The sequence below is a fragment of the Cricetulus griseus genome, chromosome 3 (genome assembly GCF_003668045.3).
Source record: "Cricetulus griseus strain 17A/GY chromosome 3, alternate assembly CriGri-PICRH-1.0, whole genome shotgun sequence".
In the NCBI taxonomy this organism is placed as follows: Eukaryota; Metazoa; Chordata; class Mammalia; order Rodentia; family Cricetidae; genus Cricetulus; species Cricetulus griseus.
Window position 1 is genome coordinate 124,050,416 of NC_048596.1, and position 27,133 is coordinate 124,077,548.

The following is a 27,133-nucleotide window of genomic DNA, read 5'->3' on the forward strand; positions in this document are numbered from 1 at the left end:
TTTTTAGACTCTAAAGACTTCACTGGGCCGAGAATGTAGCTCAGTTGATAGAATGCTTGCTCAGTGTACTGCAAAGAGTGCTGGGTTCTTCTTCTATCACTGCATAAAATCAGGCATAGTGTTGCATGCTTGTAATGCCAGGACCTGGGAGCTAGAAACAGAAGGATCAGAAATTCAAGGCCATACTGGGCTACATGAAATCCTGCCATTCAAAAAGAAAGAAAAATAGATATGGTCTTCTCTTTTCTCCTCAAAATGACATCCTATTCTAGATCAGTGGGGTAGCAGAGTTGTCAGTCTACAGAAGAGGAAATCACAGCTAAGACTGTCAACAGAGATCTTCACAAACTCTAACATAATAGGGTTCGAATAGGAGAAGGAAACAAATACAATATAGAAAATTCAACCGATGTGGCTGGATGGGGGTCAGTTTGTAGTCATGAAACTTTAGCCTAATTTCTTTGGTGTGTGACCTATAATTAGATTTCTCAAATACTCTGACATGTGACTTGTCAACTGTCATTGGTGTGTGGGCATACATACATGTTACCTCATGCATGTGGAGGACACAGGACAACTTTGTGGAGTCAGCTCCCTCCTTCTGCCTTTACCTAGGTTCAAGGGATGGGCTTTCATGGCAGGTGCCTTTATCTTTGAGCTTCCTTATAAGCTCCAAACTGTCATTTTTATTCTTAACATCCATTTCCAGAATCAACCCGATGTTACAATAGCTTTTATTTGCTGGCTGGGTCTAAAGCAGTTTCTTTGGAAGCCATAAATTATTCTTTCCTTTTCAACCACATCCTTGGGCCCCATTAGGCATTCTGATTTTGATTGCTCTGTCACTCCATGAACTGGGATATTAGGCTGTTCTTCCAGGAATTATCGTTGTATTTTACCAATAAGGGCCAGGATGACTTTTAGCAAGGAGCCTTAGAAAGATTTGCATGTTGAGCCCTCCTGGCTCCTATGAATGTAACTGAGTGGCCAGCCCACGTGATGCATGAAATGAGCATAGACTCCTCATTTCATCCTCCTCTCAGCAGGTAGCTTACATCACCATCAGTTGCTGCTCTGGGGACCCTTGGCAAGCTCAGGACCATCGAAAGGAAAGTAGGTAGAAGGGAAAATGACAAGAGATGCTTAACAAGAATAGAGTGGCATACTGCAAGTGGGGTGGTGGTCAAATCCCATAATTGGGCAGATAAAGGAGAAAGCCATGCTTGTTTGTAAATGTTTCATATTTACATGCTCATACAGCTCATATTTTCATCCCTTATTTTTGAGACTCTTGTGCAGCTAAGCTCATGCAGCTACAGATAGAAATGTAGACATGCCTGTGTGTTTTTCTTTAATACTGCATTCTGCACATCCAAATAATTAAAGGAACTTTTCCTAACGCTCATCTGAGGCATCTGTTGCATCTGTGAGATGACTTTCGTTTTTATCCATCTGCATATTCACTGCCTTGGGAGGGACTGGTTCCCCAGAATGGACTGTCTGAGCTTCGGGAGATCCCATTGGCTTGGGTTATGGGTTCCACTCTTTGATAGACCTGCTGCCACGCCCCCAAGGTAAAGGTGGGTGAATGGGAGCCATAGTCAGGAAGTGTTGCTGCACCATTGTAACAAGGTCAGTGCTATGAAGCATCTGATACAGAGCAAGTGCTCGGGAACTGGTGTCCATCTGTTACATCAGAATGTCAATCAAGTGTGTGCGCCTTTGGAGTTCCTCTATTTGGAATTCATTGACCCTGGAACTCTGTGTAGGCATCTGCTCTGCCAACTTTCTGGAGAAGCCCCACAGTGGTAACAGTAGTCTTCTTTTATTGTCATGGCTCTATTCACATCAAACCCTTTATCCCTGCCTGGTCTGGTCCCTGAAACATGTATCTAGATAATGCCTGCTTTCCCTACCTAGACTGGAAGCATCTGATGGCATGAATTTTAAGAGCTTTGCATCCTGCTATGTTTTCAGCATCTTTCATACCTCCTGTGATGAAGCTTGTGTTTGATAATAGATTTCCAATGAATGAATAACTTTCTTGGGCCACAGAGGTGAGAAATACAAATTTGGATGATACACTATTCTAATCTCTGAGAGAATGGTTCTGGCACGTCCTCTGAAATTTGTGACCCATTTTCTTAGACTAGTTCCCCTGCCCCATATTTCTTTCCTTAAACTCATGCCCACATAAACCAACTCAATTTTCCTATTGTCATTTCAAGATCTACTTGACTCTAAGAACATATCAACACCCCAAACAGTAACAGTAACGTCTCTGGTTATAATAGACTCAACATCTTGCTGCATTTCTTCCTCTGCTGATTTGCAGAAAATCACAGTGATGAGAAAGGCATTTTTAAAAAGTGTGAGTGGGACTCATGCAGGTTTGTTGAGAGCAGTTCTGCTTCCTGGCCAAGTCACCTTGGCTACAGAAAGAAGACAAAGCAAGCCTTTGTGTGTTCCCTGAAGAGCGCCTGTCTTTCTGCCTCTGCCTACTCATTCCCTGCCCTGCCCCCCTCCTCACTATTCTCCTTCCGGAATCTTCTACTGTCTGATATTGTCAGACTGCCTTTAAGACACTTGGTCCCAGGGTGAATGGGTCTGGGCTCAGATGGGGGGTGGTGCACATATGAGAGGATAGAGACCAGTAGTGATTGATGGGGTGATATGGGACTGGATACATCTGATTTCTCACTTCCCTCCACAAAATAGCATAGTTGCCTTTGTCTGAATTTTCGACGTGGGTATCCCAAGGCTGTTTTTCATAGGATCTCCAAGACCCCAGTGAGATAAAGCAACTAAGGAGCTTAATGTCATATCTCCTTAACAGAGACGCGCAACAAAGGGAGGAGAACCTGATGCCTCATTTTCATGTTCCTGGATGATTTCCTCTGGACACTCTTGTCCATTGAACAGTTGGTTTGGGGTCCCTTTGGGATGAGTGTACAATGGTGTTGCCAAAGTCCTGCACATGGAACATCATCACAATTTTAATCTAAAGGATCATAAAGTCATATTTCTATGTTTGTAGGTTTTGGGTGCAACATTAAATCTTGCCGCTTTGATGAAGTGAGGAAGGGCCAATTTGTTCAACACATCTCAAGGCAATTAGTTTGAGAATATTCTGTCGCACAGGGAACTTCATGAGTGCAGATTTGAGTGGAGAATTTAATCTTCCTTAAATACATACTGCAGTTGAAACTGAGTTAATGAGTGTTACCTGGTAGGGAGATCCTGCGTGAGACTCAGTTAAGAGTGACTATAATTAGTGATTGTTGGTCCTTGCCAATTGAAATCCTCTGGTATTCCCAGAGAACTCAGAAGTGCTTAAAACAGTCTGTCCTTCCAAGAACCTTGACAACATTTCCTCAGCGATCTTGTTAACACAGTTAATTAACAGTTAGAACAATAGCCACAGAACTTTGTTACCAGCCAGGCTATTCCCAGCACTTGGCCATGTGAAATGCAGGTGAAAGAGTGGTACCCCACATTAGAGGAAGCCACTATAGGTCTGAGGAGAGATCTGGTACTAGGGAGATTTCCAGAGACCTACAAGGATGACGCGATCTGACAATCCAGGCAATGGTGGAGAGGATAACCTAAACACCCTTCCCTAAAATGAGACTGATGACTACTTTATATGCCATCCTAGAGCCCTCATCCAGTGGCTGATGGAAGCAGAGGCAGACATCCACAGATATACACTGAACTGAACTCTGGAACTTAGTTGCAGAGAGGGAGGAATGAAGATCAAAGGGGTCGGTACCAGGCTGGTGAAACCCATAGAAACAGTCCTGAACAAAGGGGAACACAGTGACCCCAGATGCTGTCTGGGAGGCCAGTATACGACTAATCCAGACCCCTGAACATGGATATCAACAAGGAGACCTCTGCACTCTAGGGGGCCCCTGGTGGTGGATTAGTATTTTTCCCTGGTGTAAGATGGGACTTTGAGAGCCCATCCCACATGTAGGGATGCACTCCTGCCCTGGACACATGCAAAAGGGCCTAGGCCCAGCCCAGGAAGATGTGGTGGACTTTGTGGAGCCCCTGTGGAGGGCCCTACCCTGCCTGGGGAGTGGAGGGTGGATGGGATGAGGGGTAAGTGGGGGGGGGTTAGGAGGGGTGTGGGGAGAGAGAGGGAGAAGGGATTGACATGTGAAACAAGCTTGTTCCTAATTTGAACTAATAAAAATAAGAGTGGTACCCCATCAACGTATCTGGCTAGGAACAAGCTGGGGAAGTCTTAATAGTTACTCCAAGCATCTCAGCCATCTTCTGTTCCAGATGGCTTCATTTGTCCTATGAAACTGTTTTCACTTGTCTTATCTCTAATGTGTTCCTCTTGATCCTGAATAAGCCATTAGCTAGAGGTTTATGGCTTTTGAGGAGCACTGTTCTCAACAACTGAGTGTGAGTGTCCTGTCTGTGGATATATGGACCTTCTGGACTGAACATATTAATTAACTGGATGAAAGCAGTTACAGAGGGGGTGTTTGTGTTCAGTATCCTAGTGCGTTCCATTACAGACAGCTTTGTTTGTGACAGCTTACTGAAAAACACAGAAGGTGGGAATAAAAGACTCAAGAAGGACATTTGGGGTGAACTGCGGGATGTATAAACATGTGTCTCTGGGAACCTTGTAGAAATCTCCTAGGCTGCAGTCAGGACTGTGGCCGGTGTGTGTCTTTGTTTCCAGGGTCTCATGTTTGTCTCTTTCCTGGACTTGATTCAGGTTTGCTGGGCCGGGACTGGGTCCACCAGATAGATAGATGCCTTTGCCATTCCACTGCTCAAATGCACTCAAGCCTTGCCAGCTCCTTGGGGAAATTCTGAGCTCCTCTGCAGCTGGGTTCTCTCTGTCACAGGATAGTGGCTGGGGAAGGAGGCCCTGCAGCAGCGGAACAGCCGGATTCTAATGAAGTGGACATAACCATTGTGAAAGCTGTAAAAGGGGAGACAGAAAGAGCAGAGAGGGGGAGGAGGGAGGATTAAAGGTGGATTTGAATTTGCCTTGTCTTTTCTTCTTTCGGGAAGGTACTCAAAAAGGGAGGACTACATGGGGTGTTCTAATAGAAGTCCTCTGAGAATTTGAATGCAAATTCTACATTTTCTGGCCCTTCCCCAGACCAGCTACCTCAGATAACCTGGAGCTGGGGGCCAGCAGCCTGTGCTTAAACAAGCCCTTTTGATGATTCTTTAGCAAAAGTTGTCCTGAGGCATATCTCTCTCTCTCTCTCTCTCTCTCTCTCTCTCTCTCTCTCTCTCTCTCTCTCTCTCTGTGTGTGTGTGTGTGTGTGTGTGTGTGTGTGTATGTATGTGTGTATGTATGTATGTAGGGGTGTGCGTGTGGATGGGTAGATATGATGGACTGCAGAATAAGGCCGTGAATTCCTCCCATTTGGCATGTACCTTCAAGAAGAGAGGAGTCTGCACCTCCATCATTTGAATCTGGCCTTGACCGTCTGTTGACCTCAGCAAATATGACGAGAACAAGAGGCTTATGAAATGAATGTTCATGCATCGAGGCTTGCCCTCTTTTTGCTCTTGGGAAGCCTGGATCATGGCCATGTGAATGACACAGGCTCACCTCTATCACCCAAGCTGATGTCAATACAAGGCCAGACTTATTGGAGAAACCACTATCTAAGATCTGTATCCAACCACGGGTGAGCCCACACAGTCTGGAGAAACCACTCATTTCACACACAGAAACAGGATGAGTAGCATTATTTAATTCCTGAGCTGTGGGTGTAATACATGAACATATTGTAAAAATTGCCCCTTTGTTGGATACTTTTCTTGGGAAACATTCCTGGGAAGAAGCTGTAAGTGAGAGTTTAAGATTATGACTTCTTAGGTTTAGTGTTTGCCTTACACGATTCCCAGATGGGATTTGTTAGCTTTCTGCTCCTCTCATCTGCTGAATGGGCAGCTAGAGTCCAGAGGTATTAGCGTGGTCATGAGGCCTAAGGGAGCTGATGAGCTGACAGTTCTTTGCACTGTAACTAGCTGGCAGTAGATACTCTACACTTCTTTAAAAATGCTATTGTATTCATTGATTTATTTGTGTGTGTATGTGTGTGTGTGTGTGTGTGTGTGTGTGTGTGTGTATGTATGTGTGTGTGTGTATATGCACGAATGCATGCACACAGGAGTGTGTTCTTGTGTATAGGTAGAGGATAATTTGTGAGAGTCAGAGTTCTTTCCTTCTACCACATTGTTCCTGGGGTTTGAACTCAGGTTGTTGGAGTTGGTGGCTAGCATCTTTACCCATTGAGCCATCTCACTGGGTGACTGTCCACAGTGTTCATCATCATGTGTCTGTGGACATGATCATGCTTTTAATCACTTGCTAGACATTTGAGAATATATGCTTTTTTGTAGGTCAGGGTTGGGTTATGCAAATTGTATTGTACTCTGGTACTCATTCACCTTTTATCTTGGGATAATGGGTTTAATCAGGGAAATGAATAGTGAAGTCAGCTTACAACAGGGGTAAGGAAGGAGTTATAATAGAGGAAGGAAGGCTTGGCCAGTAGGATGGGTAGATTTTCTCCTCCAGCTACCTGGAAATCAAAGACACAATAATGTTCATATATTCCCTTCATCCTATAGAAGAGGAAGCTAGTCCCCGCAGGGAACATGTTGTTGGTTCTTAGAACAGCAAGTATGTTTCCCAGATGTTTCTTCTCCAGCTTGGCCTACCCTATCCCCTCCTCTTCCTCCCTTACAGAGCTGTCATCCCTCTACCAGAACCTAGGGGCAGTGAATTGCAACTTGTTCCTCTAACCTGCTAAAATCCACAAACTTTATCGAAAGATCAAGAATGATGACAGAGCCTGGAAACATGGTTGTGACTAGAAGAGAGCTTTGTCAGTCAAATGCTGTTGTGTCGGAATTTCCAAAGATGACTTCAAAGCTTTCTAGTGGGAAAAAGATACTTTCCATGGCTTTATCCTGCCTCATGTGGGTGGCTCACTCAATTCTCTTATGTTAGCCCCTTGGCCATTTTGAATGTTGTGTTCACCCCTCCTGTAAAGAGACATTTAAAGGAGATAGGCCCTCAAACTCCTGGTGACATCTTAACAAGAGTTACAAATACCCAGCAATGCTGTTCTTGTTGGGCCCTCTGTCCTGGATTTCTTTACTTGGGCCTGGCTGGTCTCCCACAGGCCCTGGTTTAATGATTAACTTATTATAAATGGCTTTCCCAGCCAGATCTCTGTATGGCTGGAAGCTAATCTCTAGAGTTGATAAAGACATTATAGTTTTTCTATAAAACCATTCCATTGATAGGGGCTACCAATGCAGAGTCCTGGCAGCTCCTGTTGTGTGTCTACTAGAGTCTCCTTGGGTTGGCACCAGTTCTTCTACAGGGCTTTACTCACCAGCTCCCCTCATCACAAAGAACACTAAATCAGACTAACTGATTGCCAAGGAGCTCTTGGATTTTCCATTTTCTCTTAAAGTGGTCAATCCTTCCTTTCTATGGAGCACAGAATCATCTTTAAAACTAAAATCAAGCACAAGCAGACAAAAACAACAGCTTGCTTTTTTAAGTTGAAAATTCATGTAATATATTCTGATCTCTTTCCTCCCAGATCCCCCCACCTTCCCACCCACTCAACTCTATGCCTTCCCTCAAAAAATCAGAGTACAACAAAACCAATACACACACACACACACACACACACACACACACACACACACACACACACGTGTTCATGCATACAAACAAAACCCATAAAAACACAAAATCAGTAATCGTAAGAATTTTTTAAAAGCCCAAGCAAAACAATATGAAACAAAAATTCTACCAAAACATTATTGAGTTTGTTTACTGTTGATTATCTACTGTTGGGCATGGGACCTTCCCTTAAGTGTGGTTACTATACCCAGGGAGATGCCCTTGTAAAAAAAAAAAAAAATTCCTTTGTAAGTGGTCATCAGTTGGAGACAGCTCCTTGGTTAGGGGTGGGAGATTATATCTACTTCTCCCTCTCAGTGCTAGGAACACATATGGCTTGAGCCTATGCAGGCCCTGTGCATACTGCCACAGTCTCTGTGAATTCAAATGTATATCATTCCTGCTGTATTTAGAAGATGCTGTTTCCTTGTTGTCTTCTATCCTCTCTGGCTCTTAAAACGTTTCTGCTTCCTCTTCCACATAGCTTCCAGATCAATGAGGGGAAGGGTTTGATAAAAACACCCTACTGAGTTCCAAAGTCTATCACTCTTTTGCACATTGTGGGTCTTTGTATTGGTTCCCATCTACTGCAAGAGATGGGATGCTTCTCTGAGAAGCATCTGAGGCAAGCTTCTCTGATGATGGCTGAGTGAGACACTGATTTATGAGTATAGCAAAATATCATTAGGAGTCCATTTATTGCTATATTCTTTTAGCCAAACAGGAGTTTTTGGTTTTCTTCTCTAGGCCCATGGCCTATCTAGTCTCAGGTTGTTGGCCACAGGAGTAGTGTCAGGTATGGGTTCTGGCTTCTGGAGCTTAAATGCAATCAGATAGTGGTTGGTTACTTCAACAATATTTGTGCCACTATTGCACCAGCATATCATGTAGGCAGGCCACTGTTATAGATTGCAGGGTTTATAGTTGGGTTGTTGTTTACTTTTCCTTCTCTGGTAACATGCCGAGTACCTTTCAGTACCAGGAACACTAGTTAGTAGGGGTGAAGGCTCTATCTAGTTAAGTAACAGCTTGACATCTCTGTGTTCAGTGTGTTGTGTAGGTTTTGTCTTAGCAATAGGGCTTCATGTACAAAACCCTAGGTCGGGGCCTAGCCCTCCACATAAAACTGGATATGGCGTATACCTTAAACTTGCTACCTAGAGAATTCTAGGCCAGCCTGGGCTACATGATATCCTGTCTCAAAACAACCACCACCACAACAAAGAATAAAATGGACTTGAAATTTAGGAATTCTTCTGGTTATCACTAGTCTCAGATTCAGCAGTCCTAAGATCCTGAAGAATTTCAGTCTGGCATGTCAGACACATCTTGTGCATGAGCCAAAACAGAGGGCCCCAAGTGGCTCTTCAGGACCCCAGCCCTCATGAGTAATTGATTCTGGTCCTGGGACTTACTGCTCCAAATTTGTTCTGTCAAGCCTGAAGCCAGTCACATGCAGGAGACTCCAGGGTCTTCCAGCCCCTCTTATTCCATGGTCATCCTGTCTCCATACCTAGGTTGTCTATTTCTCCATTGAGAACCCCAACAAGGAGGCTGCACCTTATTTGTCCCTTATTTGGGGCTTGGATTCAATTTTTCCCCAAGAAAGGTCCATTTTCTTTCAAAGTGGATGGGTTTCTTGGACAGATGGTGTTTCGGTTTCCTGACTGCTTAGATGCAGCCCAGAGACCTCACTGGGTGCTGAGGCCGGGAGAATGAGTCAAAGGGGCTTGGATAGAAGTAGACAGCTACTTGGAAGTTGCCAGAATAGCCCAGGTGAGAGGTGCTGTTGTAGGTTAGGGTGGGAAGGAGTCTGAGAATGCTGTAGGAGTAAAAAGGAACAAAAGATTGGAATTGGGCCTGGGAATGAGACATAAAGTTAGTCATGCCTTCCTGAGTGTCAAGTCAAGCCTTTCCTGGGTGCTGAGTCATGGGTTGGGTGCTGAGTCATGGGCTGGGTGCTGAGTCATGGGCTTAGTGCAGAGTCATGACTTCCTGGACACCGAATCATTCAGACACCATTTCACGGAGATGGAAGCCCCAGGGAATGGCAAAGCAGAGTTGGCAAGTTGTGTGGTGTGTATGTGTGTGTATGTGTGTGTGTATGAATTTGTGTGATTGAGATGTATGCATATTGCTTTAACTAAAAGTGAGAAAATAGATTTTTTTCATTTATATAGTCCTAAAATATTAATATTTGGACATGTCTGAGAGGAATGAAGAGACAGATTTCTTTAAAATATTTTTGACAAAGTGTTTTATCATGTATATATATTTATCATGTATAACATGTTGTTTTCATATATGTATTTATTGTAGCACGGCTCTCTCAAGCAAATATATGTGTTACCTCACAGACATATATATATATATATATATATATATATATATATATATATATATTTTTTTTTTTTTTTTTTGTGGTGAGAATATTCAGACATGCTGTTAACTGTGGTCACCACACTGGACAATAGACATCTTAAACCTACCCCTCTAACTGAAAATTTGTGTTCATTAACCAATGCTTTCTGACTCATTTCCTAGAAGACCCCTGTGACTACTCTCCATGTCTGCATGTGTGGGGTCAAAGAAGAATCCAGCCTTTTTGTGCCTGATTTATCTCATCTCAGGGTAGCATAAGGTCATCCAGGGTCATCTTTGTCAAGGAGGAGATGGCTTTGTCATCTTTTATGCCTGGTCTTTGTGTGTGTTGCCAGTCTTTGGTAGTTTCTGTGTGTTTTTCCTGTGTGTCCTCACTGCACTGCAGGCAGGTATTATTAACATTAGAGGGGAAATGAGACTCAGAGAGGGAGGTAAAGGCTCTGAATAGATGTTATCATAGCTCCCTTTTGGGTACCATTTATTTGCTGAGTACCCAGTTAGGCTGATACATTTCTAGATGTCATAGGACACCGAGCTGAATCTGGTACATGGGCAGGATGGGTGTGATGCTTTTTCCTGCTCATATCTGTGGGCTGTTTTCACACTGGGTGGGCAGGGTAGAACCAGTTGAGCTGTAACAACTTGGCGCAGTCCCAGCACTGCCATGGGGGATTGTCTTAGTTACATTTCTATTTCTGTGAAGAGACACCATAACCAAGGAAACGCTTCTAAAGAAAGGATTTAACTGGGGGCTTGCTTACAGTTTTTGGGGGGGTTAGTCTGTGATTATCATGGCAGGAAGCAGACAGGTATGGCCCTGGAGCAGTAACTAAGGGCTTTACATTCTGATCCACAGGCAGCAGGAAGAGAGACACACTAGGCATGACTTGGGCTTTTGAAATCTCAAAGCCCACCCCCAGTGACACAGTTCCTCCAACAAGGTCACACCTACTCTTACAGGGCCATTCCTCCTAATCCTTCTCAAACAATTCCACTAACTGGGGACCAAGCATTCATACATATGAGCCTACAGGGACCAGTCTCATTCAAATCACCACAGGGATTGAGGGCATGACTTGTAGCTTCTATCAGTAGTGATGCAAGTTTTGATGGCTTAGACCCCAAGAGCATCTGTACCAGTGGTCAGTAGGTGCTCAGAGGTTCCCATTCCATCTCTCAGGTAGGGTTCTCTCTCTCTCTCTCTCTCTCTCTCTCTGGACAGTCTTGAACTTGCCCTTGAGCTCAAGCTCCCTAAATTTCAGGCGGCTTGGGGCCTGGCTCCCTAATCAATCTTGGATTTGACATTCATCTTCTTCACTTTGACCCTTTCCTTTTGGCTGCTAATCTAAAGCCCCCACTCAAGAAGGGCTGGGCAAAGTCTAGCAGTGAACGGAATTCATTCATGGTTGTTGTAAAGGACCAGAGGGGACAGCAACCACTGAGTTCTGTGGTACTGAAGTGATATGTTCATGAGTGGCTCTCAAACAGTCCTTCTCATTAGGGTAATAAAAGACAGGGTTTTGTAGCCATTTGTCAGTTATGATAGTGGTGTTATCAAGGCCCCAAGGTTGTCTCTGAGCACCTTGCAATTTCTGTTGCTGAAATGTCTCCTGGATAATGCCTTTTCTGTCTTTGTATTTTATTAGCCTGAGGAATCCAGTCCCTTCCCCTTCCCCTCCCTAGTTTCCAACCTCAGAAAACTCTTGGATATCAGAAGAGGAGTCACTCTGGATCTCTTCTTTAGACCTCACCATTTAGTCTTTATTTTAGGCAGTTTATTTCCATTATACATATATGTAATATACATGCAAAGACTGTAAAATCTGACTTTATAAGAACAGATAATGGTTTGATGTCTTAAGATGGAAGAATGAGAATTAAGAAATGCAATATTCTGATGTTACAGTTTTCATATAGGGAAATGGTGGCAAAGGAAGGGGAGATGTGTCAGGCGTTGGTGGCACACACCTTTAATCCCAGCACTTGGGAGGCAGAAGCAGGCAGATCTCTCTGAGTTTGAGGCCAGCCTGGTTTACAGAGTGAGTTCCAGGACAGGCTCCAAAGCTACAGAGAAACACTGTCTTGAAAAAAGCCAAAAATTTAGAAAGAAAAGAAGAAAGGTAGGGGAAATGTGTGATTCAAGACTCCCCCAGCTGGTAAGTGGATCCAATGCCAGATCCTCCTTAGCCCATTAGCTCCTCCATTTTCTGCCACTTCGTAGTTTACTATTGGCTGCAATCCCTCTGTATTAACTGTTGCCATCATTTTTAATATGGACTGTGTCACTTCTCCCAAAATCTTAGGGCCAGGCACGTTTCAGATTTCAGTTTCTTTTTCAGATTTTTAGTATTTCCGTATGCATAATGAGACACTTTGCAATTGTGACACAAGTCTAAGTATCAGTTGGTTGATATATATATATATATATATATATATATATATATATGATAAAATATTTCTTAGTGTGACCTGTCATTGTAAGGTCAACTGTAATACTTTTCACTAGTGATATTATGTTGGTTGGTAATCAAAAAGTTTTGGAGTTCAGCATATTTTGCATTACATATTTTTGGATTAGGGATATTCAACTAATCATTAGTAACCCCTCATCCTAAGAGAATATATCAAGATACAAAGGGGATACCCCAAACTGCAGATCATACTGAGCCCTGGATAGACACACTGTGGTACTTCAGCTGCTGATCTGATAAAGAGATGACTAATGGGTGACTAGCAGACCCTGCATGGATATGCTGGACAAAAGGATCATTCACATTCCAGATGAGACACAGCTGGACGGCGCAAGATCTCATCCTGGAACCAAGAACGGCAGGCAATTTAAAACCTGTGAATTATTTATTTCTGGAATTTTCCATCTAATGTATTCAGACCACAGCTGACCAAGGATAGCTAACACTATTGGGGATTGTCTGACATTGGCCACAGCCCAGTCCAGCCCAAAAAGGCTTGCAGCCTGACCCTGGATGCCCTGGTCCGGGCCAACAAGGCAGAGCAGGTCGCAGGGCCCGATTCTGTTCCGTGCAGGTCCATGTGTGAATTCAGCTGGTCCTCATGGCTACCTGTGACAAAGGCATTTCTGTTGTCCTATAATATAGAAACAAGACCCAAGAACATAAAAAAAAGTTAGCCTGTGTCACCCATCTCAGAATGACAGGACCAGGACTTGGACCCATGATATACTTGACCCTGTGAGGCTGCTGACTCAGGATAGCCAGGGTTCTAGAACCTCCATCTGTTTTGAAGAAGAATTTGGCATTTCAGGAATAACGTAGTACATCTGGATTTTGGAAAAGCTGACCTACAGGAGATTAAGACACTTGCTTGTGTTCCCGATTATTTCTGCCAAATGTAGGTGCAGTGTGCTCTGTACACTTAATCATTTTTGAGATGGAGAATCTGCAGTCCGTTCATTGCTTTCCCTGAAGTAGACTCAGCCATGCAATCCTGCCCTGCCCAGTAATTTAGAAGAATAGCAGTAATGACGACAACCAGAGCCAGCCAGATCCTCAGGGAGAGTCCTGGGAGGCAAACTATAATTATCTCAATTAGCCTCTGAGGGGAACGTCATTTTACAACCTGTGCTCTGCCACAGAACAGAGTGTTAATAATGTCTCTTTCTTGGGAAGGTGTGGCTTGCAGGCAGAGCCTCCTGGCTAGAACTTACTTAGGGAGCTCTAAGTATCTCAGGGTAGTGATGATGATAGAGGGGCCCTCCAAACTTCTGAGAGTTTCCATGCTAGAGATGGAAAGGTTTAGGCTTTCCCATAAATTAATCCCATAAATTAGGTTTTCCCTAAATTGAATTAAGAAGCAAGCAGTCTTTGCCTCAAATCAACAGTTGCCAGGTTGTGGCAAATTTCTAGTGATTTTTCTGGAGAGGGTTCTTGATCCCCCCATGGCTAGATGCTGAGGGTAGATGGGTAGCCTCAACAGCCGAAGGAGCTTTTCTACTTAAAGGCCCATGGTAGGGCAAATTTCAAATTGACACACAGCAAAATTACAAACACAGAAGGCATATGCTGAATTCCGGCTCTGCGGTGAAGCAGATGTATGCTTAACTCCAGGCTTGGCCACTGGTTGATTGTGTTGTTCGGTCTGAGTTACCTAATCATGCATGCCATGTGATCTAAAGGATTTGCCAATACTATATTGAAAGCCCTTACCACAGGTTAGTTGGCTTCCTCCTGCACTAGCCTGTCCTTTAGGGTAACCACAGGTCCCACATGTAGTTTTTGTTCAAGAATGGGCGATACTGTAAAAACATATGTGTGTGTGTGTGTGTGTGTGTGTGTGTGTGTGTGTGTGTAACAACAAATAATGAAGAAAGAGACCATGAATTTGAAAGAGAGCAGGGAGGGGGGTACTGGAGGGCTTAGAGAGAAGAAAGAGAAGGGGAAAATGATGTAATTATATTATAATCTCAAAAATAAAAGAAGTAAAAAAAAAAAATACTAGAAACAAGCAGGACAGATTTTGTCCCAACCACTGTTTACAAAGAAGAGAGGCTCTAATTTGAACTGTGTTTGACTCTAATTATAAAGCAAGAAAATGGAAGAACAAAAACAGACTACTGAGTAAGGAAAGGAGGATTGAAAAAGAGTAAGTGGATACCCATAATCCCAATACCTGGGAGGTGGAGGCAGGAGAATTAGGAGCCCAAGGCTAGGCTAGGTTGAACTGTCTGTGATGACAGAAAGAGAAGGGATAGGTGAGTGGGGAGAGAGGAGCAGTGATATACATTCAAATATATTCCTAAAAACATAAATACATCCTGCTCAGTCTGTATAATGCTACTTGTATGTCTGTGTTTTCAGGCTGACCATTAGGTATTGGATAACCAAATAGCGTGCTCTCCCCTGGGAAGACTATTTCTCCTGCATTTCTTAGTTGCCTGTAATTCTTTGTGTAGAGTTGAGGCTTTATGGGATTTCCCTCATCCACTTCAGCATGTCTATTGGTGTTGTCCTTGTTTGGCTTGTGTTTAGGCAGACATGTGGTGGGACTTTATGGGTGTAGCTTCTGACATTCCTAGGAGAGACAATCTCATAGCAGACCTCCTGATCTTCTGGTTCTTAAAACCCCACTATGCCCTCTTCCACAATGTTCCCTGAACCTTGAGTGCAGGAATGTTTTGTAGATGTGTCCTTGGTACTACTGGGTTCCACAACTCTGCTTTTGATTGGTTGTGGTTTCCTATAATGTTCTCCGTAGGATGTAAAGAGAATTTTCCTTGTTGACTGGTAAGAGCTACCCTCTTTTTTCTTGGTTTTGTGGTTTTTGGTTTTTTGAGATGGGGTTTCTCTGTATAGTTCTGGCTGTTCTAGAACTCACTCTGTAGACCAAAATGACCTCAAACTCAGAGATCCACCAGCCTCTGCCTCCTAAGTGCTGGGATTAAAGGCGTGTACCACCACCACCCAGCATAAGAACTACACTTACCAGTGGGTATAACGTCCTACTTTTAACACATGCCAAATGCTTCTGTGTTGTCAAAGGCTCAGCTCCCTGACCTATAAAATAGAGATGAGTGTTTTTCTCTTAGTTATATACCCTTCTGTGATTGGTGCTGTAAACATTGTAACACCATGTACCACTGGAATTTGTCTTGCACCATAATAGCCATACTTCTTAATATGTGCAAATATTGTTGGTATATTGGGTGAAAAAAAATGGACAAAACATTCCAAATTCTCAAATGTAGAAGCAACAGAAGACAGCTCCCAATTACCGCAGAAGGGAGAGAGATAAGGGTATCTTCAAAGAGTGAACCACCTGTGCAAGGCAGGGTTGAGTTAAGAAGCATAGCAGCCAGTGGTGGTGGTGTGTCAGGGCTCATAGAAATGGCTCCGCTTCATCTTGACTTAAGGTCAGGGAGTTCAAATCCACTATTGCTCTCTCAAAGTCAAACAACAGGCTATTTGGCCTAAGAAGTAACTAATGGATGTTTTACCTTGACAACAGGATATTTAGCCTAAGGTATGGCTTTTGTGTATCTTGACTCGACAACAGGATACTTGATGTGGTGTGGTTACTTGATGTTTTGGGTATTGAGAAGGTAATTATGTTTGCTTGTTCTTTGTATCATGTTAAAGAAGTTTTTTTTCCCCCTTCCCTCACTTTTGATTGGGGTTTATAAAAACTGTGTGTAATAAATTTGAGGCTTTTTTACAGTATTCGTTAGAGTGCCCTCCCAACTCTATCTCTTGTCTCTTGCCTATTTCTTTCCTCAATCCACACTCCCCCTCTCAGGAATGAACCAGGCAAGTCCTTGGATCCAACAAAAGCCCCCGAAACAATGTGGGCTACGACAGGACAGTGGCACATTGCCTTTAATCCCAGCACTTGGGAGGCAGAGGCAGGCGGATCTCTGGGAGTTCGAGGCCAGCCTGGTCTACAAAGTGAGTTCCAGGACAGCCAGGACTGTCCTTCTCTTACACAGAGAAGCCCTATCTTGAAAAGCAAACAAACAAACAAACAAAAAGAAGCAAAGCAGTCTTAAAGCTTGAGACTGGGCCCGTGAGGGGCTTTGAATTCACATCTTAGACAATAGGAGAGTTGGAGTTATGAGGTCAGTTTTTCTTACTGAGGTGGAATACTTAGCATGATGTGGGGTCACTGGGATAGAGAGGGTGGTGGGGCTTCTAGAAAGAATCCTAAGAGCAGTGCCAAGCACAAAGCAGGGACAAGTTTTCTGGTCTAGTTACTACGGATAGAATCAGTCTAAAGGGGCTGGGTGGAAGAAGTCCTAACATCAAGGCTACTCAAGAAAACCCTCAAGCTAATTGGAAAAATGATGGTAACTCCCACACGATCACTTACCTGATCAGACAATATTTAGAGGACTTTACTTTTAGAGCTTTAGAGGTTCTAAAAATAATCAGATTAAAATTAGAAAATGAAATATCACAGTGATATCTATTAGAAAGGCATACGATACCAAATAAAATCAGCATGGAGATCCAGGACCATCTGTGGTGATATCTTGTTTATATTTTAACAAATAAAGCTTGCCTGAAGATCAGAGGGTGGAGCTAGCCACTAGCTAACCATAGAGGTCTGGAGTCTGTACAGACAGACAGGAAGTAAGATGGCTGGGCAGAGAGAGGAATATAGGTGGGGAGGAGACAGGAACTTAGTCTCTTTTCAGTCTGAGGATTTCGTAGAGGTAAGAGCTCTAGTGTGTGGCTGCTTTGCTTCTCTGATCTTTCAACTTTCACTCCCTCATATTTGACTCTGGGTTTTTTATTATTAAGACCGATTAGAACTCATGCTACAACCATCTGTGCTGAGTGCAGATACTTCCTGAACTATGATGAGGTTAGTTATGCCAAAGAACTCACTGTAAGCTCAAAATACAGTGTGTTAGAAATGTCTTTCATCACCTGACCTACATAACCACTGCAGCTTAGCCTAGCTCATCCTGAGTGTGCTCAGAACCTCTCATTAGAGTATCGTTGGGCGAAATCACCTAGTGCAAAGTTCATTTTATAACAAAATCAGGATGGTTATGTTTCAGTTCCTGAACTCTCATCATTTTGAAAGAGTCTAAATCAGAAATTGTCTATATAAACATATGAGGCTTTCTACTTTCATTTCTGGTGCTGTGATAAAATACACTGTCAAAAGCAACTTAGGAGAGGACCAGGTTCATTCAGTTTACAATTCTAGGTGACAATCCATTATTGTGGGGAGGTCAAGGCAGGAACTTAAGGCATTGCATCCATAGCCAAGAGCAGAGAGAGAATAAACGAATCCTTTCTTGCTTGCTTTCGGTATCTGTCTCTATTCTTATATAGTGTATATAGCATATGCCTGGGGAATGTTGCCACCCATAATGGGCTGTGTCTTTCTGCATCGATTAACCATTAAGACAACCTTCCACAGACATGTCTTTGACATGGCCATTGGTCGACCTGATCTAGAGAATTCCTCATTATGACTCTTATCCCAGGTGATGTTAGTTAGTTAGTTAATTAAAACTAACTAGCACAAGGAGAAGCCAGTGTGTACCTGGACGTCTGGACAGAGATGTGGGTGGTCATCGTCATGATGGATGCTTGTGAGGGGCCAGGCTAGATTGTCAAGAGCAATGTATCCAGGTCTTAAGGGCAGAGTGAAAACTCTGGGAAGCACAACGAATCATTAATAGCATCTATATACATCAACAGTACACTAAAACAAAATAATACAGCATCGGAGCAAGTAGAATGAAATGGTCATTCATAGGAGAAAGAGTTGGGGACTGAAGTTGAATAAATGAGAGGAGCAGAGCTTGTATGGTTACATTTTGGGAAGTGAGATTGTTAGGGTTACATGCCTCAGCACCTTATGTTAAAATACATGTGTGACCAAAGCCGCCACTCTGAGGTGAGGGAATCCCCTTTTGTCTGTTTGTTTATATAGTCACTTTCTTGAGGTCTGACAGGATGCCACATATTTTTATTTTGTATGGATGGATGTTTTGCCTGCAATTATGTCTATGCATCACATGAATTCAGTGTCTGCAGAGGCCAGAGGGGAGCACTGCACTCCTGGAAAGAGTTACAGTTGTGAGCTGCCATGTGGGTGCTGGGAAATTGAACCCAGGTCCTCTGGAAGAACAGCCAGTGCTCTCATCCTCTGAGCCATCTCTCAGGTCCCATGCCCACATATTTTTAAGAAGTGAATTTTAGTAATAATCTCATATAGTGCTGATAGGGTTTTCAGAGCTCACTCCTGGCGTTGGCTAGGTAGGACTACCACCTACGGAAATGAGTTAGTGGGAGTATTTCTAGAACATGAGGAAGACTGAGGCGCAGGTGGCTGAAGTGACTGGGAAGTTTCAGCCCTGTGACTCAGACCTGTATCTCCTGGTCCAGTCCAAGGTCCCAGCAAGCATCACAAGTGGGAAGTGAGTGCTTCTATGAGGACAATGGAGCAAAATGTTACTGGGATTGGGCCACATGCACTTTTTTAAAATTGCTTTTGTTTTCTTTAGCTATTGTTTTTGTTGTTGAAGAAATTTTGCTGTCTGCACTAAATCCCAAGTCAGTGGTTAGCTAACAACATGCTGTAATTGTTTCAATGCAACCATTAGGAGTTATTTTTAATTTATAAGCATCCTTATATAATTTTATTTCAAAAAATAACTTCTGCCCCAGGGTAACTCTACTTTATTCTTTTGCCTGTCAATAATCATGTACTTCAAGTTTTCAGAAGATTTTTCTAGATTTTTTCCCCTCTAAGAAACTGAAAGTTGAATTTCTTTCTGGAGCAAGGAAAAGAGAATGCATCCATAACTGAGCTAGGATCCTGGTGATGGAAATTGGGGAAGATGGGGCCAGTTTAGCCAACTCAGAGCATGTGTCTCTTGTGGTTGGGGGAGGGGGTCAAAAATAGTTCACTCTGCCTCCACAACATGGTGTTCCATGTTTAGACACAGCTGGACTCTCCAGGCCGGAAGCTAAGTCCCTGGAGGGACAGTGCTCTTAATACTGCAGACATAACGTGAAATCTGAACAGTTGGGCAGGCTCTAAGTTTGCTTGAGAATTTTCTTCCTAAGTGGAGCTCAGCTTCTAGGACAGTCCCATCAAAGACGAATTCCTGCTTGTTCTCTAACTCATTCCCAAGGGACTTCTCTTGCAGGCTCGTTGGTGTTCTTGGTAGTGGGACAACAGATTTATTCAAGGTTGCCTGGCTTTGAAGTAACAGTACCAGAATAAACCACCTGTTTTTAGTTGCTGACTAAACATATGGAGCTTAACCTGTTCCTGATAATTTGATGTTTGTTGGCTGCAGAAAGCATCTCTGATGTGTGGGTTATGATCATAACAGAAGATAAAGACTAGTCCAAACACCTCTCTCCAGCTCACAGATATCTCCAAACCTCATTCCTTTGGGGTTCTCCTGCATACCACTAGGCAGGCATGATGGGTTAGTCTCAGTGACACCTTTTAAAAATTTAAATAACTTTCTTTTTATTTAGTTTGCATGCCAACTGAAGTTTCCCCTCCCTCTTCTCCTCCCAGTTCCCGCCCCTCTTCCCATCTACTCCCTCCCCCTCCACTTGTCCTCCATCTCCATTCAGAAAGGGGAAGGCCTCCCATGGGCTTGAACAAAGCAGGCTCAGTGACACAGTGATTTGATGATTGGTGACCATGATGATTAATACTGGCTATCAAGTTGACTAGATCCGGACTGAACTAAGAACATCCGGATGTTGAAAGACACACCCTCAATGTGAGCGGTACCTTTTGGTGATAGTTCAGATATAAGCACATCCAAACTTTTGCTTACCTTGTCCTGCTTGCCTTTATGTCTTGTTGACAAGTTCATCTACTCTGCTTGCAGGGTCATATACTTATTGCGCCTGCTGCCACCATCCTTCACTAGCATCAGAGCCTGGCCATGTTGACTTTCCAACATGAACTGAAGACCCGTGGCTCTCCAGGAGTCAGACAGGCCCTTGGTGCCAGGTTTGGACTGCTGTGGCACCCAGCTTAGTGGAATGAGAGCATCTATTGATTCTTGTCCCCTCCAATGAGAAGATAGCCATTGTTGCCTCATGTCTTGCATGAAAATGTCCTTATGCAGCACAGTGCCATGTGTAATGAATAAATACAATGAAAAAATTTTAAAAAATGACGAAGAATTTCAAGGTGGTAGCCACAGAACATCAACCCCTAAATATGGGGTCCTACCTGACTGCATTTTTACATATCTATGAAGCCCTGCCTTATCATGGCACAGAGACATGTGGCCTTCAGCTCTCCTTTCCAACTTCATTTCCTTATCGGCAGGTGAGCATAAAAATCCAGGCTTCCAAGATGGCAGCATAGATACAAGGAAGTCACATGGCTAGAGAGAGTTGATAACCTTGTTTCAAGTCCTGACATCATGCTTTGTATTCTTTCCACATTTTGTTTGCAGCTGGTGGGTTCTGGCTGCATCAGAGCCAGTCTGAGTCCCTTTGGTGAGCAGAGCTGACTGAGGGCTCAGAGGTCTGGCAGGATCTCCAGGTCACAGACACTCCCATTCCCATTTCTCCATTTCCTTTGACGAAGAATGACCAACAGCTCAAAGGACATTTCAGTTGGTGGGTCAGTCTCGAAGGACCACTGTTTAGAGTACATTGGGTACCTCAAAAGTGATGGTGATCTCCTCCTCACCTTTCTTTGCCTTCAGGAAAGTGGTTCTGCACTGCAGGGTGAGGCTCCAAGAAGTCACAGCCATGGCAGATGCTCCATGACATTTGAACAGTACCTCAGATTGTCTATGAGGAAATACCCAGGTCTTCACAGTTTCTCAGGTCGCAAACCATCACCACACACAGCTCAAGCCATGCAGCTCAAGCCACACAGCTGTGATGCCACCCTTCCTGAGACACTATGAGTATCCCCTTTGTTGGGTGAAGAAAAAATGACCCAGAGAAGTGAGAGGGCCTTCTTGGTGAAACACAGTTAGACCTTCGCACATGTGCAGTGGTGTGATTGTGTGTGTGTGATGCCCATAGACACAAACAAACACATCAATGAATATATGAATAAATAAGTCCATTAGTTAATGAGTGAATTAAAAGCTGGATATGACAAGGTAAACATACAATCCCAAAGCTTAGGAAGCAGAAGTAGGAGCCATCATGTTTGATGGCTCTATAGTCAAGCTGAATCTGCAATTCGTGTCTCAAAAAAAAAAAACAAAAAACAAAAACCGAAAAACCAACAACAACAACAACAGGGAAGATGGGATGCACTGAACATGATCAAAGTACACTATGTGCATGCATGACATGGTCAAAGAATAAATAAAAAACATTAAAAAAACAAAACCAAGTTGGATGGCACACACGGTTGACTTTTTTGCCTCCACAGGCACTCACACACACAGCCACAGACACGCAGACATGAATCTTAAGTGTGTTCTCAGTACAGTGGCTTGACCATCTCCATTATTCATAAAAGCTGTCAATACCCAGAAACCCTCACCTTCCTGTTGTGATGCCTGAACAGAATCAGAAAACTGGGGCCAGATGCCCTGCTCATCACTGCCAGTGCCCGTCCACATCTAGCTGTCAGTCCCTTCTGTGTTCTATCTGGGTCCCCAGTCTGTCCCAATGACAGTACCACACCTCTTCAGGTGACCATAAGCATAGGAATGTGGAACAACAGGGTCTTAGGCCCAGCGAATTCAGTAGCCAACAGCAGAGACTATCCCTACAGCTGTGAGATGTGCTTCAGGCATGGAGCTTCCAACCCAGTCTTTCCGGGCAGAAGGCTGTTCCCATGTTTCCTGTGACAGATGCGACCCTATCTTTGATCCCTCTTTCCAAAAAAAGTTTCATGCTCCTTTCTTCAAGCCCTTTGTTCCCAGCATAGCTCCGTGAGGAATCTGAAGAAAGGCTGTGGGAAGCTATGTGGATATAATCCCTGGTTGGGGAAGCAGCTGCCCCTCCAGCTGGGTCCAGGTGGTGAGGATACAAGATGTGGCGGGTTGGGCTAGGCTCCACAAAGCCAGGCTCTGTGGGCCGCCATCATTATCATTGCAGACAGCCTTCGGAACAACGGAAACCTCCACGCCCTCAACTCCCCAGAAGAGGGAGAGCAGGATGGGTGCACCACCTCCCTTCTCAGGATGTTTTTAATAATGCAGACCAGCCCACACAGGGAAGCAAGACCTTGGGAAGCACACAGCCCTCCCCTGCAGGGCTATGGTGCAGGGCTATTCTTCCAGCCGGGTTCCCTAGTTTGTATGAATTACAGAGATCCTCATTGCTGCGTGTATAACAGACTTCTGTGTGATGGTCTGGGTGTGATGTGTAGTTGATACTGGGAGGAGTGTGTCTTTCTTGGCTGTATCTCTGGTGTTGTTTTTGTTCTTGGATGGACTCTTTGTTCTATGACAGAGAGTACCTACAGACGCTCCAAGATAACAGATCTGGCAGGAGACACTTCCTGGTGCAATCTAGATTGCTTCTCATAGCACTGTAGTCCACGATCCGATGGTACATATGATGGCAACAAGGAGTCTCAACTCAGGTGACCCTGTTTTCTGGCACTATTGTCTCCCTATCACCCAAGCAAGGGGTTCTTGCTCCCTTCTGGTATCCACTGCATATCTGTGCTCACGTGAGCACTGGGTGAGGGTGAGCTAGCATGCATGTCATGTGTGATAGGTCACCTATGAGATGCCGCACACACATGAGGTGATAAACCGGTTAGCAGATATAAAATAGGAGAGCCAGGACTACACAGAGAAACTCTGTCCTGAAAATCCAAACCAAACCAAACCAAAAAAGGCAGAGGTAGATGGAGGACACCAGGGAATCAAAGTCTTCTAAATACAACAGGACTGGAGCACATATGAACTCAGAGAGTGTGGCAGCATGCACCGGGCCTACATGGGTCTGGACCAGAAGTGGTCCTAGAGCTGAAAGGAGAAGTGGACTCAAGTCCCCATCCCTAACTCAGAAGCTATCTCCAATTGATAGCCATTTGCAAGTAAATAATTAGTTTTTTTCTCTAAGAAAATCTCACTGGGAAAATAAGCCACTCTTAAGGGTAGGCCCGATGCCCAAAAGTAGATAACCACCAGAAAACGAACTCCACAGCATCATTGGAGGTTCTTTGTCTCATATTAAGTCAGGGCAATTCTTTTTCTACTGTACAGATCCTTTGTATATATATCATGGCTTCCAGTTTTGGATTTTTATAGGATTCTTGAGTGTGAATATGTGTGTCCCTATATCTATATGTGTTTCTTTTATTTCTTGGGCTTTTTCTTGTTTGGTTGTTTCATCCTATTCCAATTTGTTTGTTTTTGATGTATCTTAGTTTATTATTATTCCTTAGGTGCCTGTTTGCTTTCTAATGAGAGACAGAAGGGGCATGGATCTAGATGGGAGGTGAGGTGGGGAGGAACTGGAAGAGCAAGGGGATGGGAAACTGTGGTGGTTTGAGAGAAAATAGCCCCCAAAGGGAATGGAACTATTAGGAGGTGTAGTCTTGTGGGAGGCGGGCTTTGAGGTCTCATATATGCTCAAGCTACACCCATTGAGTCAGACCACTTCCTGTTGCCTGCAGATCAAGATGTATTAACTCTCATCTCCTTCTCCAGCACATGTTTGCCTGCGTGTCCCGCCATGATGATAATGGGATGAACCTCTGAAATGGTCAGCCACACAATTAAATGTTTTCCTTTATAAAAGTTGCTGTGGTCATGGTGTTTCTTCACAGCAATAGATAGCCTAACTAGATGAAACCATAATCAGAATCTATTGTATGAAAAAAATCTATTGTCAATAATAATAATTTAAAAAGACACACTCAGGGCATTAGTGAGACACACCTTTATGTGTGTGTGTTTGTGTGTGTGTTTGTGTGTGTGTGTGTGTGTGTGTATGCTTGCAAAGATTAGCTGAATGGAAAAGATATTCCTGAACCTGAGTGGCACTATTCCATGGGCTGAGGTGTCAGACTGACTAGAGAAGAGAAAAAAGAAAGTTAGCCAAGCATCAATGTTCTTCCTCTGAGGTGTAAGTGGTTAGCCTCTGACCTTTGTGCCTTCCTGCCGTGGGGATGACATTCTCATCGTGAGACTCTCCTTACTTAAGTTTCCTATCAGGTGTTCTGCCCCAGTGATGAGAAAAGGAAATAATACAGAAGGACAGCAGCTTGAGATCCTATGGCCTTGGTGCAAGCAGACCGGAGTTCAAATCCTACTACCATCATTTCTTATTCATAGCTATGTCTACTTCTCTTTTTTTCTGTACTATCAGATGTGGATGGACACTCATGAGGACTGATCAGATGTGGATGGACACTCATGAGGACTGATCAGATGTGGATGGACACTCATGAGGACTGATCAGATGTGGATGGACACTCATGAGGACTGATCAGATGTGGATGGACACTCATGAGGACTGATCAGATGTGGATGGACACTCATGAGGATGGAGTGAGATTGGGAAGGAACTGGAGTTTTGTGGATCATGTCTCAGCTCCTCAGAATGCAGTAAGATCAACACTAATGGAGTGTTTATTGTAAATGCAGATTCTCAGGCCTTACCCCTGGATTTCTGAGACAGAATCATTTTACACGATTCCCAAGTGATTTGTGTTCAGATTGATGTCAGGAAAAGTGTTGATACAGGAGATCTCTTTGAAGAATTAACTCATATTTTGGAATCCATCATAGAGGTTCATATTTAAAGACTTCTGAGCTCAGAGTGGTACAGTGTGCCTAGAATTGTTGGGGAGGTTGAGGCAGCAGGGTCATGGGTTGGAGTTTGTGTAGCACGTTCTAAGCCAGCCTGAGCTACACAGTGAGACATTGTTTCAAAAAACTATAATATGGAATATAGGACAGTATAATATAAAATATTGTGTCCTGGCCAGTGATGGCTTTGAAGTGTTTCTTCAGGCTGCAAGTGAATCTCTTTCTTTGCCTGGGTTCATAGAGGCCTCCCAACCCTTGTTCTTATATGGAACCCACCCTACTCCTGTTCTCCATTTGTGCACATACAGTTCATTTTCAAGGATGCTCATCTCAGTAGGAAGGTCATTTGGGGACAAAACCAATTCTAATGCAGGTAAACAAGAGCTTTGAGTTTTCATGGAACATTTGAGTCAAGTGTTTTAAATGCTGGATGCTTCTTTCAGACCTCAAAAAAAAAGTGATTTCTTGGCTAGGGGTGGGGCTTAGTTGATAGAGTGTTTGCTTAGCATGCGTGAAGCCCTGGGTTCAAACCCAGCATTTAATGCACCAGGTATAAATGTACATTCTTGTCATCCCAGCACTTAGGAGGTAGGAATGAGAGGATCAGAACTTCAAGGTCATCTTTGGTTGCATAGGAAGTTTGAGACCAGCCTGGGAGATGTCTCTTTTAAATATTTGCTGAGTTTCTTTCTTTCTTCCTTTTTTTCTTTTTTTCTTTCTCTCCGCTGCCTCCTTCTGTATTCTTGTTTGAATGTGTGTGTATATGTTTGCACATGTGTGGAGCGACCCAAGGTTGATATCAGGTGTCTTTTTCTATAACTTTTACCTCATTCATTGACACAGGATCTCTCCATTGATCTTAGAATTTGATGATGGAGTTAGTCAAGCTAGGAAGTTTGCTGCAGGAGTCCCCAAATGCTCGTTGAGACACTGGAATTATAAGCAGGCCACCATACCCGCCATCATTTATCTGGGTATCTGAAATCCAATCTTCATGGTTACTGTTCGTGTAGCAAGAACTTTGACCACTGAGCCACCTCTCTAGCTCTCTCTTGCAGGTTTTATTTTACTCCTTGTCTTTAGTGAGAGTCATGTCAACCAGAGTCCTTGTACCTTGTCTTATGGCTTTAGCACAAAAGATCCACCAAAAGAGTAGAGCCAAAAAATAGCCAGGGAACTCATATTTTCAATCAACTACTCATTGCCCATTGTTTCTCTTTTTTCACCTGTCCATTATTGCTAATTATTCAAATATTTGTTAGGCAGTTATTATGTACTTGACTATTCTAAGGTTGCTACAGAATCCCCTTCTGCAGAGGGCTTCCCCAACAGGAAAGTAAAGCTTCTCTACTTAGGGCTGCACCAGAACTCCTTGGAGGGCTCCAAGGACTCAAGAGTTGAGGGGCCTCTCCCCTGAGCCTTCTAGTTGGTTAAGTGTTGGGCCTCCCAGGTGCTGCTGCTGCCCCAGGACTGACTTTGAGAACCATTGGTACAAACTCAGGAAAGACAATATTAGACATGCTAGTGCAGTTCAGGGAGGGGGTTTAGTACAGGGATAGGACCATCCATGTCTGAAGGCTCTTTTCAAAGAGACAGGCTTCACATAGAAGGATGCTTCAGGGGAGGCATCCCACGAGCCTAGAAATTCAGTGGGAGGAGAGGGAGGAGGAAGTTCCAGGCAAGAAAAGCTGTGTGGAGAATTAGAGGCAGGAAGACACATGACTGCTGCACTGGATTTAAGTGTAATTTCTAGATTAGTTACTTTCCTGTCGTTATGATAAAATGCCTCGGCAAATATCAGATTAGGGGAGAAAGGGTTTATTTTGGCTTACTGTTCT

At 43.6% G+C, this 27,133-nt stretch overlaps 1 long non-coding RNA gene across 1 annotated transcript in view; it reads left to right on the forward strand.

The window, feature by feature from the left end:
• The first annotated feature begins 9,697 nt into the window (after positions 1-9,697).
• The window catches only part of LOC107979389, a 61,494-nt gene continuing 44,058 nt past the window's right edge, over positions 9,698-27,133 (forward strand). The window contains exons 1-2 of the long non-coding RNA XR_003483924.2: positions 9,698-9,772; positions 24,853-25,091. This is a non-coding gene — a long non-coding RNA (uncharacterized LOC107979389). The remainder of the gene's footprint in view (positions 9,773-24,852; positions 25,092-27,133) is intronic.